This window comes from Numida meleagris, chromosome 2, assembly GCF_002078875.1.
Source record: "Numida meleagris isolate 19003 breed g44 Domestic line chromosome 2, NumMel1.0, whole genome shotgun sequence".
In the NCBI taxonomy this organism is placed as follows: Eukaryota; Metazoa; Chordata; class Aves; order Galliformes; family Numididae; genus Numida; species Numida meleagris.
Window position 1 is genome coordinate 121327476 of NC_034410.1, and position 16105 is coordinate 121343580.

The 16105-nt window shown below is 37.5% G+C and overlaps 2 long non-coding RNA genes across 2 annotated transcripts; both read left to right on the forward strand.

Annotated features, from left to right (window-relative positions):
* LOC110395129 lies at nt 1322-8965 on the forward strand. Its single transcript, XR_002436184.1, has 3 exons — nt 1322-1871; nt 2368-2512; nt 6215-8965. It is a non-coding gene; the product is annotated as an uncharacterized LOC110395129 (long non-coding RNA).
* LOC110393026 lies at nt 10996-14928 on the forward strand. The gene is made up of 2 exons (XR_002434746.1): nt 10996-13427; nt 14732-14928. It is a non-coding gene; the product is annotated as an uncharacterized LOC110393026 (long non-coding RNA).

The window sequence follows — 16105 nt, forward strand, 5'->3', positions numbered from 1 at the left end:
CTGAAAAGAGCAGTGGACCAAGGAATAGGTTCAACTGAGTGCAGCTGACTGCAGTAGAGGTCATACTTTGCATTTAAGCAATTCAGATTTTGGATACGTTGGGAACACAGATTTGAAAGTTTTCTGTACTTAATGGAGGAAGTGTGAGGAACTGCAAATATTTACAGCACTGCTGTATATCCAAAGGATTACAAATGTCAAAGATGTGTGTAGTAACGTGCTGCAATACATCAACAGATGATAGTCAAATAACATAATGAAGGTACTCCATTGTTTCAAATAAACAATGTTCAAATCACATAATGGGGTCACCTGGAAGCCTTATTTCTCTTCCAGTGCTTTGTGCTGTTCCTTGTGGAGTCTGACTTATCTTGTCTAGACCTTTGCCACTGCTGGCCATCAAATAATTCAGTTGTCACTGCTGGAGCCATTTGTAAAGCTAAGCACTGCTCTGCTTGAGAAACAATGAATCTGATGCAATAAGACCTACATGCTTTATTTTTGCATGGCCACATGTCAGTGCATATGTTCTTCATTAGATGCTGCAAGTGAAATAAAACAGTAATTACAGCACAGTTTCTCTGAAAGCACTCTTACAGTACTGTTCCATTTCAAGGTGCTTTCTTTATTAGTTTATTTTCTCAGTAGTCTCACACAGTAGTCTCACTTACTGCAAAAGATTGATGATCATGAACATAATGGCTTTGGATGGTTTGCATGCAACATGAATATTTCTACAACTTTTCTGTTTTGGCAGTATTTGCTTTAGTAGCATTTTAAGAAACTTTCTTTAAGCCTAGTACGTTGCTTATTATCTCTTGTGCTATTTTTTTGTGTGAAATACAAATTTCTAAAACTTACAGAATGTGGAAATCGTAATATCTTTAGTCACTTACCTTCACACCCATTAATATGCTTCACAATTCTTTATCAACTATGTAACTCTATGGCAATAGCCTAGTCCAGAACAATTTAGGTTAGATGTTAGGAGGAATTTTTTCACTCAGAAGGTGCTGAGATGCTGCAACAGGTTGCCCAAGGAGGTTGTGGATGCCCCATCCCCGGAGGCATTCAAGGCCAGACTGGATGTGGCTCTGGGCAGCCTGGTCTAGAGATTGGCAACCCTGCCCATGGCAGGGGGGTTGAAACTAGATGATCTTTGGGGTCCTTTTCAACCCAGGCCATTCTATGATTCTATGAATTTGTATAGTGTTTCAGCAATATGGCCAGAAAAGTACCTAAGGTTCTTCAATTGCAAGAGGAAATTCTGCCATTTAGAGACAGAGCATGGAAGTTATCATATACTGCCTAAGTATTTAAAGTTCTGATTTAAAGAGTACTTTGGTATGTTTTAAAGCTGAACTACTGTCTTTTCAACTTATCTTTACTGTTTAAAAATATTTTAAACCATTGACTCAAGGCAAACTAATAAACACTTAGTAGCGCTGCTTCAACACAGCTTGAGTGCACTATCTCTTTATGGCAGGAAGCAACTCCAGAGGGACACCCCTTTCTTATCTTGGCTGTATCAAATGAGATAGCTCCAGCACTCTCAACAGCGGAAAATTTCCTGTCAGGAACACACTTCTGGCTGTGTGTTCCTCATGCCTAAATTAAAAACAAATTATCTGTTTCATTAGGTTGTCATGTTGCATGTAATACTCCTAAAATCTAAAAAGCTGCCAAAGATAACATTATGTGGATTGAGCATGAATTGTTTGTTTGGAATGCTGATAACTATTAGCAGGACAAAGACACTGGAAAACAAAAATTTGTTACTTCAGAGGTGTTTTCTATTTTCCATAACACAGATCTTGCTTCATTATCTGAAGACAGTTAACGTGCTTGACAGCTGCTGAGGCTCTTACTGGGTAACTTTTCCTACCTTTTCTCTTCATTACTTTCCTTTGTGTTTTCTTCCTATCAGCTGTTTTTGAAAAGTCAAAAAAAACCCACCTTACAGTAATCAGCATTCTTGTGTCTGTGAGGAGCTCTAGCTACAATTATAGCAGGGCACTGGGTGATCAGACTCTCTACAAAGCAGCTGATTTAGTACTAAGATGAATGTACTTGCACATGTGAAATTTTCAACATTTAGCTGTGTTACTTTTGTACCTGCAACTTTCAGCCCTATTTCATTACTTAAATACAGACAAGATAAATTTAGCTTAATAAGTACTGACCACAAACCCCTAATTCTTTCTTGTGATGTCAACTTTGCATGTGCTGAGATAGTATTGCTTTTGTAAAGTAGAATTATTGTCGATTCAATGCAATCTATATATGCTTTCTTCCCCTTCCCCTCCCCTTGGTGATGATGGATGTGTCTGGTCTTTGAAAATGTGACTTTGGCTTTTCTTTCATCAGCTCTACCTCTGAGGCATATTTCTTTCCATCCACTGTGTGCTCTGGGCCTTGCTCATCAGTTTGGGCCCAATAGAAATGAAACTGCCACAGTCTGTAGGTTCCAGCAAGAGATCCACCAGCCAGCACTGCGAATGCATGGAATAAGGTAAAGACATCAATCAATAAAGACTTTTTGATGTTCAAGTCATAAATTTCAAAGTTTTATAACATGTGAGACATTTTTTTTTTCAAATTGACAGTTAACATGTTTTGATAGTAGATAATTTTTAACCATTTAGAGAAGAAAAAAAAATCAGCTTGTGAAACTTAAGCCAAAGTTAGCAGGTCTTAATTCTAGGCTTGTGCACGAGAGTGCTTTGGTTAGAGTAAAACTGCATGTCTGCTAGATATATTTCCAAAATTAAGATTAAATACATGTGAATACACATTCTACTCCAGAGAGAAAATAAAATGAAAAATAATATAGAAAAGCAACAGTTTGCCAGGAATACTGACTGTATTTTAGCAATTGTAGAAGAAATAGTCCTACTTCATGAAATTCACTTCCCATTAAAATTTGTATTATTTGTGAGAGACTTTTAAAGGTCTCTTTCTTCATAGAGGAACGATTATATCCACTTGATATTTCCTGAATTTAAAACATAAGACTCACAGTTATACTCGAATGTTACTGACAGTGTTTGTTGGTCATTATCATGAAGCCTTTGCTTACACGTACATTTGTGTGTAGATTCCTTGAGTAGTGAGAGGCACCTGTATTTCTTCGTGCATGATACTTTGAAATAATGTGCCTGGAGTTCTTGCAACGGTTGCAATACACAAAGTAGCACAAAGTGCTGTTCACCCTTGCCTTAAAGGTGTCAAGACTTTTAGAGGAAAAATAACTTATGCCAGAATGATTTCATAGGAAGTTGTGTTGTGATTAACTTTTATATATCTATAAATCTTCCCCACCAAGTTGATTTAAAAAACAAAAAGCAACAGAATATCTATGTTTAGAAACTCCTTTTCTACCTTCTACTCCCCAAATCAGTTATTATTCTGAATGTTTTCTATTAGGAAATTATCAGTCATTTTTGCCATTAACACAAGAACACTTGCCAACAAGTCTTACGGAACATAATTTGGATCTTCTGTGACACTTAATGGTGTTGCCAACTGATATAAATTAAAGAATTAGAAAGCATTCCTTAAGCTTTACAAATACACCTGAAAGGCATCTAATCTTATTTTCAACAAAAATTAGAAAAATAAGAGAATGGAAGGAAAATATCTTCAGTGTCCCTTTTCAGATCCCCCTTTTACTAACCTGATTGATTATTTTTATCTTCCGAATTCAGGTGGAATGAGTGTCCAACACTGACAATCTCTTTACATGTGGAAGGTTTCCAGATAATTTGGAAAAGCCCCATAGATGCACCTTTTTTGACTTCTTTGGTCTGAATATCAATAGGAGATTGATGGTCTCCATTGGCAATAAGTTATAACTTGTTCCAGAGGTCAGGTCCTAGGTAAAACAAATAAATAAATGAAGATTTTTACTTTAAGCTATGTAAATCAATATCACTAACGCTGCTTTGATTAATAAAAAAGGGCATCCAAAGCCTATCAAGTCCTATCTGCTTCAGGTGTTTGGGGAATTGTCTCAAGCCAGTTTTGTACTGCTGGGAATCTTTAAGGCAGTCTTTCTGAGGATCAATACCTGATTAAGTGCATGAGTGAAGTCCAGCTTCCAAAGTTTTCTCCTGAAGTAGGTCCTATCTTGCAGTTCAAGAACATTCACCTACAATCACCTCTATCACCAGTAGTAAGATATGATGTTCTGACTCTGTTTTAAAGCTAAGTTCTACTAATACATTTGGGATTTTGTCTTGCTTAAACTCTGTCTCATACACACTTGAAAGCATGACTGTATTTTTAGGAGCATATGCTCAACAAGTACTGCAGCACAGTTAAATAGTTGTGCTATTATCTATCTTTTTAACCATTTGAACTGAGTGTACATAATAATCATTTCTCCATAAAACAAAGTTTATCACAGACTATGTAAGCATTGCCTTGTCATCCTGAGTTGCAAGAATGGAACCTGTTGGTATTTTCCTGTTTTTCTTACAGACTATTCTCAGTAATAGAAAACTACTGATATCTGCCTTAGCAGATGTTCACAGCTGACGTCAGGATTTACAGATACTATTGTGCAAGTAATGTTATATAACCCATAGAACTCGTGGTACTGATGTCTAGGAATATAATAGCTTTTAGGTGCAGCTCAGTTGTAGCTGGACAACAGTTTTCAGGTAATTCTTGTTTGAAATTATGTTTTATCAGAATGAAAAACATCAGAGGAAAATTACCACTGCAAACTTCTGCTGAAAGAGAGACAGCTTCACCTGCTTAGTCCCTATCCAGTTTCTTAGCCAGATTACTAAGATTCCTAGCCAGATTTCAGTGTTTCAGTACATCACCACATTTCTGACTGATGTGAAAAACACACAACTTACAGCCCTTGGAAAACCTTTTTATGTATATTATGTGAGAAATGAAAATAGCAAAACTGGCAGATCAATCTGAAATTAGGTAGCCTGGGCCTGGTCAGGTTTTAACTTGGAGGGAGTTTGAAGAGCTCAGTAACAGGGCCTGCCACAAGCCCTATGCACCCTGCTGGGGTGAGGAGAAGCAGATCAGCCACAGCCTTGATTGCTACCTTCTAGAGTGTCTGTCATAAATTACTGCCATGTTTAGTGTCAAAACAGACTCAGGCTGCTGTCAGAGACTAAGTTTTGAGGCTTTGGAAACTAAATGTGGCACCATACAGAAAAAGATGCAGCCCACATATCTGGAACTGTATGGCAGCCAGGCCAGGAGGCCCAAAATGGCCACCTTCGTCCTAGGCACTTGGGACTAGCAGTTCCTCTGCCAGTCCAGGAGAAGATTTGGGTTTTGAGCCCTGAGTTAAAGGTTATTAGTAGCTCATAAGTGTCTCTTCCTGCCTGTCTCCTAGGACTGGTAGGGATCCTGAGGGGACATCTAAGCCTGAAGAATTTGGGCATTGTTGTTCGAGGCTCGAGAGTTTCTCATTTTGTGAATCAGAACATATTTGAATGCACTTCTGGGGAAAATTAGTAGCCAAGATTAAAGTCTATAAATTTTGCAGAATAGAAATCCTGAATTTTAATGAGATCTGACATCAGTTATCACGGTTCTTTGAAATAATGCAGGATAAGCTCCTTCACTCCTGTGAAAGCCAGTGTGGCAAATCAGCTGCAGAGAGTCACACTCATAGTAGAGTGGAAAAGCCAATTCATTGTCTGCTATCAGTCATCTGTAGACGGTATTAGTCAAAGACAGTTAGATATATATAAACAGTAGCAAAGATCTTGCCAGTGGACAAGAATTACCTGTGGAACCACTGAAAAAATCAAGTGACCACATAGATGAGACTAATTCAGAGAGATCTGAAACTGTATGGTTTCAGCATGATACGGGGACAATATGATGAAAAAAAATCAGTGAAAAACAATATAGAAAACTGGAGTGAGATTATTTTGTATTTTCTAACAAAGAGAGAAATGAAGTTTTAAGAATAATTGGAAAGGGAAATATAAATCTTGTCTTGTTAGATAGATGCAATGGGAATATAATGTGGAAAAACTGCCACAGTATCTTTTGCTTGATCAGATAATCAATGTCAATTTTCTGACTATGAAAAATATTCTTTCTGCGCGAGGTGAGCATGGCAGAGATTCAGTAAAGTGATCTCTTGGAAGAGGAGCCAGATTTCAGAGTTATGACCTTTTTACCGTCTCATCAGCCAGGCTCTAAAGTAATTCTATATCTCTGATTTCAGTGCAGCACACTACGGGTGACTGACAGGACAACTGGATTGCTTCTTGAAACCCAACACAACTGGCTTATGATTCCTCCCCTGACACCTTTTTATAATCCCTAAGCGCACCATAGTTTTAACTACGACCCTATCACTGCTGTTAAATTATTTATTTATTTGTGTACCTCAATTAAAGTGTAAGCTCCTGGTTCTTACAATTTTAACTTAAAAACTGTTGAAAACAATATCATTTTTTGCTGTATGAATATTGATTAAGCAATATTATTATGAAGGAGCTCTTTGTAAAAACTCACGAATCAGAATGCAAAGGAGAAGAAGCAAGTATCTCTTTGAATAGACCCTTGCCACTTGTTTTCATTTCTGACATTCCAGTGTGGCTGTACAATTAGCTTTTCTCCAAATAACTAAATCTTAGGAGGTAAAGTGATGCAGCTTAGGAAAAGTGGCTGATATCACGGTATTGGATATTGTTGCACAGCACTTTGCAGTCCCCCTTCCACCTAACAAGAAAACATTTCAAGGTTTTTCATAACATCATGATAGAAAGATTTCTGAACTCAAAGAGCACTAAACTTCTTTCCAAAGGAAAAGGTTTTTACAAATTGCAATAGGGATTGAAGTATGATATCTATAAATGTAAACTAAAATAATATGATTTAAAGCATATCATCATTACTTTTGTGGCTTTTGTGCAATCCTCCAGATTACTTGTGGTCCAGGCACTGTGCAATTACACTAACGCATTAGAACTCTGGGAATAAAATGCTGAAGCAGCAACCACAAAAAATGTCACAGAAGCACACGGTGTAAGGAGGCTGAGGTAACAAGCATGGGTGGTATCAGGCTTCTTAAACACAAGCCTGTATTCCATCAAGCACTGATTATTGGCTCCACATTTTAGGCTATCTACACTCCGCAGGGAACTGTTAGCACCTTTCCAGGAAAGTGGGCTTAAAGAAATGTGATATCCTTGGCAAAACCTTTCCAGTATAAATAGAAGTGAATCCCTGGCTTTCCAAATCAATGTGGGCAAATTTTAATGTCTAAAGCTCTAAATCTGCAAACGACTATAGATGTGTTTAACTTATTCAAAGCAAGATGCCTATTGACCTTATATATGAGTGTGAAAGTAAACATGAACATAGTATAAGAATTAACTGAAAATAGTCTTATTTTAAGGTCACTCGCCAGAAAAAAGCAGAAAATATTTCTGAAAAATATTAAATTGAAATAACATGTAAGTTTTTCACCTTTGAAGCATCAAACACTACATATCTTGAGAGTGAAATTGTTTGTGAAAAAAGTCCTACAGAATTATGAAAAAATTCAGAAAGATTTCCCCGGCTTCCATAGTGCTCCTTTTTCGTTATTGTATACAGAGAATCACACAGAATCATAGAACTGTAGGGGTTGGAAGGGACCTCCAGAGATCATCAAGTCCAACTAAGATGCCACTGTTTTTGTAATGCTATGGTCAGTATTAAATAGGACATCCGAGGTGATCCTGCCTTATCAGTATAGTAGACACTCTTGTGAGAGGATAGTTGGCAGGTTATGAAAGCTTTGGAGTTAACTAGAAGGAGGTCACTTCCAAGCCATCACACATCACCTGATCTAAGGAAAAATTCTAGGGAGAAAAAAAAAACCCCAAAACTCAACATCATATAGTGGAGATAGTATGGTAATAAATATACACACTTTATCATTTGCAGCTATACTGATACATGAAACAAGCTGCACTGGAAATGATGGAGTGGTGCTATGGTTCTTTTTTTCCTTTTAATTTTGTCCCTTAATATGGAAAAAAGCATACATATCTGCAACAGAATTAATCTGGCTTATAGATATAATACTTAAAATGATCTGTCACAATAGCAGATTTTAAATGCCCTACATTGGACATTTTCAGCCCTTGTATTGTCAGATACTTAAATATTTACCAGAAAAAAAGAAACACAAAATCAAAGCCTGCTGCAACCAGGCTTGCTCTTCTCTTTTGTCTTTCACCTTGAGAAGAATCCACAGACTTGAGGGCTTGGAGCCAGAAGTTGAAAATCACATTTCTGTGCTAGGAATATGCTGGAAATTGTTACCTGTGCAATAAATTGTCTGGATTTGAACCCTTCAGTGGGAGTGGCTAATAAGTTTAAATATAGCTTTGCCTAATGTTACTGCGATGGCTTGGGAACAGATTTGAGCTGCATGAGTGGAGCAGATGTTTGTCCAAAGAATTTTTTATGCTTCAAGTGTATTCAGTTTTTGGAGTTCTGTACAACATAGTATGTAAATAAATACCAATAAATACCTCACTGATCCATTATACTACCTACATTCTGGGAATTGCATTAGGCATATTCAAGTCTGTGATTTTGTACATAATTTACTGTTGGATAAATAATAAAATATGAACACCTTTCAGAGATCTCCCTAGCTGTGGAATCTGCAGTGTTCCAATGAAGCATCACTTCTGACAGAAGACGTTTGAAGCAGAAGGAAGTAGGGTCACACAGATCTGCTCTGTGGGAGCTGTGCCCTCTGCTGCCTGCTTGGGCACAGTGAAGAAATAGCAGTCAGAAGTGTGTATACCTGTATACCTTTGATCTGAAACATGGGGCAATTCATTGACATCTTTTAAAATAGTTGTTTTTAGAGGGTGAGGTTTTTTTCTGAAAACAATTTCTGACACAAGAATGTTTGTAGGAGTGCTAATGAAAGTGTTGATTTATGTTTTACTGTAAGCTGTATTGGCAAATTGAGAACATTTTTTGGTTTCTGGTCTCTTGAGAGACTAAGCCACATTCCATGCAGTGAAAAATCAGAAAATTTGAGAAGTATTTTTTCTTCTGTCAGTAGCAAAGCATACAATTAATGCTTTCTTCAGAAAGAAGGGGTAAAAAAGAGCTAACCCTTCTATCAAAACAGCAGTGGGAAAACTGATGACTTATACTTACTGAAAGCTTCTTGTTATCGTCGAACCTTTTTTCATTAAATACTGCTTAAAACTTGATTCAAGGCTGTATTTGGATGTATTTCTGCCTGGCTATTCTGACTTTAATTTGGCAAAAGGTTTTAATTTTACTGTTCACATTGGCAATAGTCATGAAAAACAATCTCTATGAGCCTGCTAGGGATGCAATGACTCTATCACAGTTTCTCAAATTTACATAGTGTTTTTTTTAATAAATAGTGGATAGGAGAAAAAAATAATTTCAGTGTCAGCACTTCTGTGCAAGTATTTCTCTTTTGTGCCACTGAAATACTGAAAAAACACTTCTACAGTAACTAATGCAATTTTGTTACTAATGTAATGTGCAGATATGTACCTACGCATATTTTCATACCATAGATGTAGTTTCACTGACTTCCATTTAAAAGATGTCATTTTGTTAGCAGCATTCGCTCTTTCTGCTCCCCATTAAACTCCACAAACAGTGCAATTTGTAGGTATACCCATACGTACATAGATGTTTGATGACAGGTGGGCAGCATGGCTGGTGCAAAATCTCATTTTTCAGTATGTCTCCTTTTTCTTCAGGGCATGTTCAAAACCTGCAGCAACTTAACAGTTGTAATCTAAGAACCTCATTTGTTAAAAAAAAAAAGACAGAAATATCTTTAGAAATGCCACAGTATTCTTGAGTACACCATAACCATTAGACCAACTCTGCCACCTGCAGACACGCCATTTGTGCATTTGCATTACTGAAAATTGCACATTCGCATTTGCCTTAGCCCTATGTAGAGTTCTTACTGAAGTGAAGCAAACAGCATCCCAGCTGGGGCATGTCAATACATTAACTGGGAGTACAGGAATGTGATTAATGATCAAGATTTAATGCACATTGTACAGAGATTGTGCAAGGTATTTGCAAGGAACTGCACATATTTAGTCCAGAACCACCTTCACTACCAGAATTTCCCTGGGATGGAGATGAGTCCCATGGTGCTAAATGGGGCTAAGAGGAAGTGTTTTTGTTTTTTTTTTTTTTAATGATGAGTCATTATATCTTTTCTATTGTGAAACAAGGATCAGCTTTCTCAAATTTCTGATAAAAGTCTGTTGTGCTTGAAAATAACATGCATAGAGGTTGGAACTAATGATCTTTAAGGTCCCTTCCAACATAAGCCATTCTATGAAAACATCAACTTCAGGATTTACTAGCCCTATCTCTACCAGACCTGTCTCCCATAACATTCCATATTACCTAGTTACTCCTCTCAAGTAGCAAAAAAACCAAAACCCAACAACTCCAGTGCACTGGCAACGGATCAGAGAAAACTGTGAGTACCAGGTCAACAGAGCAGACTGTGGGTCACCTCACAGTTTAAAAACAGAAAAGAGTTCCAGCCCTCTTCTCTGCAGAGATGGCCTTGAAAACTTGAAATGATGTAAAGACTGAGATGGAGGAGAGTTGCCAGTGAGCTGATCTCAGCTTGACAACAGACAGAAAGAAGGGGTGTTAGTGAAGGGAGAGGTGAATGGTAGCTCACTCACACATTTACACTTACTTCCTTGGAGAAGTTAGAAAGAAATCCTGAAAAAATCTGCATGTCCCTTACCATTTCCCCAGCCTTTCCCATCACTGCATGCCGACAGAACAGGGACGCAGGAGGCCCCAGAAAATTCACTTTAGCTTTGAAAAATATCTTTACCTGTCATGATAGTAAAAAATCTGAATTATCGCTTCTGGAAAGAATTCAAATTCTCTGTTTCTTTGCAGTTTTTCCCAATTTCACAATTCCCAGTAGCAGTGACTTAAAGAACAGTTCCCTTTATTCAAAATGACTATAGTCTCATTTTATCCAGTGACAGATAAAAACCCCTTACATGATATTGATAAGCAACATTCTCTGGCAGCTTTCTGAGGTGACAAGAAAACAGTTCTAAATAAATGTATTTTGGGTTCTAAATAAATGTATTTTGGGTTCTGTATTCTAGAATATGAACAAGAAATTGTGAAGAGCCTGGGGAGGAGGCTAGAAGATGCCAACAGGAAAAGGAGGACATGAAGAGTCACAGAACCACAGAATGGTTTGCATTGGAAGGGATGCAGAAAAGGACTGAGAGATGCATAATGAAAAATGGGGGCAGACTGAAACTGGAAGATGGGTAGGAAATACAGGCGCAGGAGAACCTGTCTGGGCAGGAGTTCTGGCCTGTGGCTCCCTCACTTGCACACCTTCACTACCTCTAATGCAGATACATGAAATAATTTTGTCCTTCATAATAACCATTTTGCACATCAATGGAGACACTCATGTCAACTGAAGACAGGCCTTTCTTTTTCTGATCTTTGTGTCCCTGTCACAGCATCCACAAAGAGTCTATTCACTATTTTTGTTACATAGATAGTCCCCTGGATTCTTCCTTAAGTGTCCAAGTAACACTGTGGTTGCCTTTGCACTAACACCAGCCATCCTCATAGAAATGTTAATCTCATCTAATGTAAAACTTTGGACTTCAAATGTCTTATTCTCCCTTATTGTTTCACTATAATCCTCCATCAGCATATGATACACCTGGATATTTCTTTCATTTTGAACAACCTTGCTGGAAGTATTTTCATTCCATCCAGAGACTACTGAGACCACTGGTTAAATTATTTTCAAAATTTGTATCAATAAGTGAAATTAAATCAGCCATCTTAAAGAATAAGCTTTCCAGGCAGATCCTAAGCTAGGTGAAATTAATATAAGTCATTCTAAGACATGTTCTGAAGCATATATGAGATACTTTGGGGTTGCTGTTTGTTCTGGAGGTTGAACTAGATGACTCTGAGTTTCCTTCCAACCCAAATGTTTTTATGGTTCTGTGATTCAAATTTTGTCTGAAAAGTTACAAAACTTTTCTTGTCAGTATGAAAAATATTGGAACACTAGATAAAAACTTTATTGAGTTTCAGCAAAACTTGATCATTCTGTTTATTTTTTATTATCAGATGTAGGGCTCAGAAACTTGTTGTGTAGAAAATACATCCAGAGTTAAAGATAAGAAGAATGAGTCAGAGATGTGGGCATCACTTTGGGAACTTTGTACATTGTTGTGCAATGATTTCTAGAATTTATAACATTTGGATTAAGGCATACATAGAAAAACTGTAAGGAAAAATGGCTGTTTTTTTTTCTCTGAATTTTTTAAGCTGTACTGAAATCAATCATGGAAAAAGTAAAACACCAAATAGTTCAGAATCTACTACTTCACTTAAGATAAACTAAAAGAATTAAAAGATCAGAGATGCGTATTTCTGAGAAAAACAGAGCTTCCAGCAAGTGAACGTGTGGGATGCTTCAAGAGGGGGATGATCTCAGCTATTACAAGCAGGAGACTAGTTCTAAATGAAGGAGATTATAAAAACTATAATTAGCTAATGCTTGCTAAAAGCCTAACTAAACTGTTGGGTTTTTTCCATTCCAAAGTGCAATTCCATAGTGGGATCAAGTGTCACATAGCAAGTGCAGAAAGAAAAACAGATCTTATGAACATAAGATCTGACATTATTTCGGGACAGGCTTGTAAGCTCTGCGAAACAGATACTTTTCTGTTAATGATGCTGTGATTTCTGAAGAACTGTTTACTTACTATATTGGAATATAATAAGAACATCACAATTAATTGTCACCCATTTGTACTAATTTTATTTACATGTCTACAGCTAACTCTTTAATCTGTGTTGTAAATTATTAAGAAAGCAGATGGATTGCTGGAGAGAACAGAATCCCTAGTCTCATAAAAGCAAATTTACTCTTCTCAGAAGTGGTCTCATTACTATTTTGTTTAATATCCATGGTATTTAACATAATAACCTGATGAAGGATGACCGTGTCTGCTCTGCATGGATCACATTCTGTCCCTAGGGAGTTTTCAAAGTACAGAAACATGGAACACTTCAAATCCTGACAGAGAATAAGCCAAGATCCCTGCTCTTATAAAGCACCCTAAATGTTGCTTGACCTTTGCTGTAAACTTGTAGGTAACAGAGGGAAGCATCACAGAAGAAGCAGGATGTCTAGCAACACGAAAGCATTTCAGGAGTGTGTGGCAATTGCTGTCTTACAGAGGACAGGCAGTTTGAACCGTCTACTAGAATGACAGAAGAAAAATACAGTAGTTTGCTGAGGCTTTTACCAAATATGGAAGCACAGGCTTCATTCTCCTAAGTGCACCCCATCACACCTCCCCAGACTGCTAAGCTACTTCTGTAACAAATTCAAGGTATATTAATTTCTTAAAACAAATTCATAGCTCCTTCCAAACTAAAATTTTATGTGGAAAGAGTGCTGTTAATTAAAACAGAACTCCAACATCTGTGACAAAAAATGTTACTCACCTGAACTGTGTCTATCTATACAAGCGTCTTTAAAGTGGGAGCATCAAAAGATCTGGTCATAAACTTCAGTGTTGCATGTGCTTAAACTCCCTGCTAAGCTACATCTGTGTGCTAGGTGGCTTACGTGCCCAGCCTCAGTCCTTCGGGGGCAGAGAAATGGCTGAAAATATCTTCCAAGCATCTTGTCCTCCTTAGCACAAACCTATTTTGATGACAGCATTTCAGTGGTTCGTGTAACTCTTGTTTTCTTTCTCATCTATTAAAGATTTTGTTATTAGGCAACAGAAAGAAATGACTCAGTAAAGACCTAAATTACTGTCTAGTAACTGCAAATCTTAGTCTTCTTGAGTCAATTCTTTACAACATGTATGGAAAAAGCCTTGGTGTTAAAACAGTAGTTTCCAAAGGAGGGAAGTCAGTTTGTGCCCAATGCAATGTCCAATGTACTTCTGTCTGAGAAGCTGCAACAGAGTTGCGATACCAGATGACTCACTTTTAGCAGCTCTCCTGCCACTGGGCAGTGCACATAGGCATGATTATTAAATATAGATCTTTGATGGTGAAGCAGTTCTGTATGTGACCATGGGCTTCCTGAACCATAGCCTGAGGAAGGTATGTTCGTAGCAGTATGTTCCATCTGAACATGAGCATAAACTTCTTTACTGTAAGGGCTACAGAGCACTGGAAAAAGCTGCCAAGAGAGGCTGTAGGGCCTCCTTCTCTAGAGATAGTGAAAGCCCACCTGGATGCTTTACTGTGCAACCTGCTCTAGGGAACCTATGTTAGGAGAGAGGTTGGACTAGATGATCTCCCATTGTTCCTTCCAACCCCAGTTCTGTGATTCTGTGCTATTAAAAAAAGATTTAAAGTACCTATTTTTTCCAAAGTTTTTGGATAAGAGCCTTGCTAGTCCATATCAGGTGGCTTAAACCCTCATTAGTTTCAGAGATTGTGTTGGTTAAGGGTCACTTTAATCCACAGATTATGCATCCAGTTATTTACATGGATTTGTTTATATTTTCTTGTCTGATTTGGAGAGACTGTCTGTTATTTTGCTATATTAAATATCGTTTGTCCTGATAACAATGATTATACTGAAGGATGTAGTTAAACATAGACTTTTATCAGAGAAAAGAGATAAAAACTCAGAGGATGTCATTATCTTAAACTTTTTCTCCGTTGATCACAGGGTAATCTGGAGCACTACAGCAAAGAGCTGAGTAAAACAGAACTGTAAAGCTGAGAAACACGGTGTTTCCCACTGCACCCAAGAGCAGACAATCTTTTGGTAGTCGTGCTTCAGTCCCTCAATACTTGTCATCAGCACAAGGTCCAGAGCTGCTGAAGAAAAGGTGCAAGACAGGGGCTTTTTTCATGCAAGGCAAGTGTAATCATATCAGTTCTTTGTGGCAGCATAACTTTTATCAGGTTTGGTATATTATCTTTTCACAATGGGGAGCTCTGTTGGCTGGAATTCATGAATAAAATATTAGCATTACAATATATCACAACAGGCTCTCGTATTGAAAAACTGTAGTTAACAGTCTGCAGCCTTATCTGGGCATCAAATTTTCTATTGATAGCATAGAACCATTTGCTGTTACTCTTTCCTATCTTGGATTCTCTCATTCTATGCAAACTAAGAAACTGGTTCAGACCATAAACTTTTGGAAAAGAAGAGTAGTGCTATAGGCCTTGGATTTTCTTCAGCCTCTGTGAGACATGCTCTTAAGAACTTGTCAGCAACAATCCATGAAAGCATATGCAGACTGTTTACTGTTACACCAGCTTTAAGTTGTACCAACTGTACTGTTGCCCTTCAGCTGATTGAAGGAGCTGATCAAAATTTCTTCTTTTTGACCTATTTTCAAACATGATCTAGAAAAGAAAAAAAAATCCTCAGAAGCAGTAAAATTTGCAGAAGTAAGCACTATCTGGCTGGTAGAGGAAAAACCTTACTCGCCCTTCCCTCCCAGAACACCACAGATGAATGCATATGAAAACGAGACAATGGACTTTGCAATTGAAAAAGGGTTACTTATCTGTCTCTGCAGAAGTGCTAATCACGAACTTCTGGACCACTGTCAACAAAAGAATCCACCTCAAGTAGCTGTCTACCTCAAGTGAGGTTTCTCTGGAAAGAAGCTTGCAAAAACCAGATTAGTGGAATTTTGGCAAATGTCTGAGAGACACTTATCCAGCCATGAAAATGCACAGTTCCCAAGAAAACCTGCCTTTTACTTATTTTGATAATATGCATTTTTTAAACTGCGTTTTAAGGTTAAAATACTTTTACATGCGATGACAAGTTATCCAATGAGATGTACCTAAAGAGTAAATGACAGCGAAATTACATGCAGAATTAATAAAAGAGTATTACAAAATATTATTTTTACTATCTCACTTTTTTCCATGCTTGGTGACCGTATTAGAACAGAAAAGGGAGAAAAACAACCCCACTAAACATTCCAAGGGAGAGAGGAAAAAGACAGATGTTGCATGACTGTAACACTCCCTTCACATAATCTCTACCTTTCATTTTACGTAGACGTAAAATGTATGA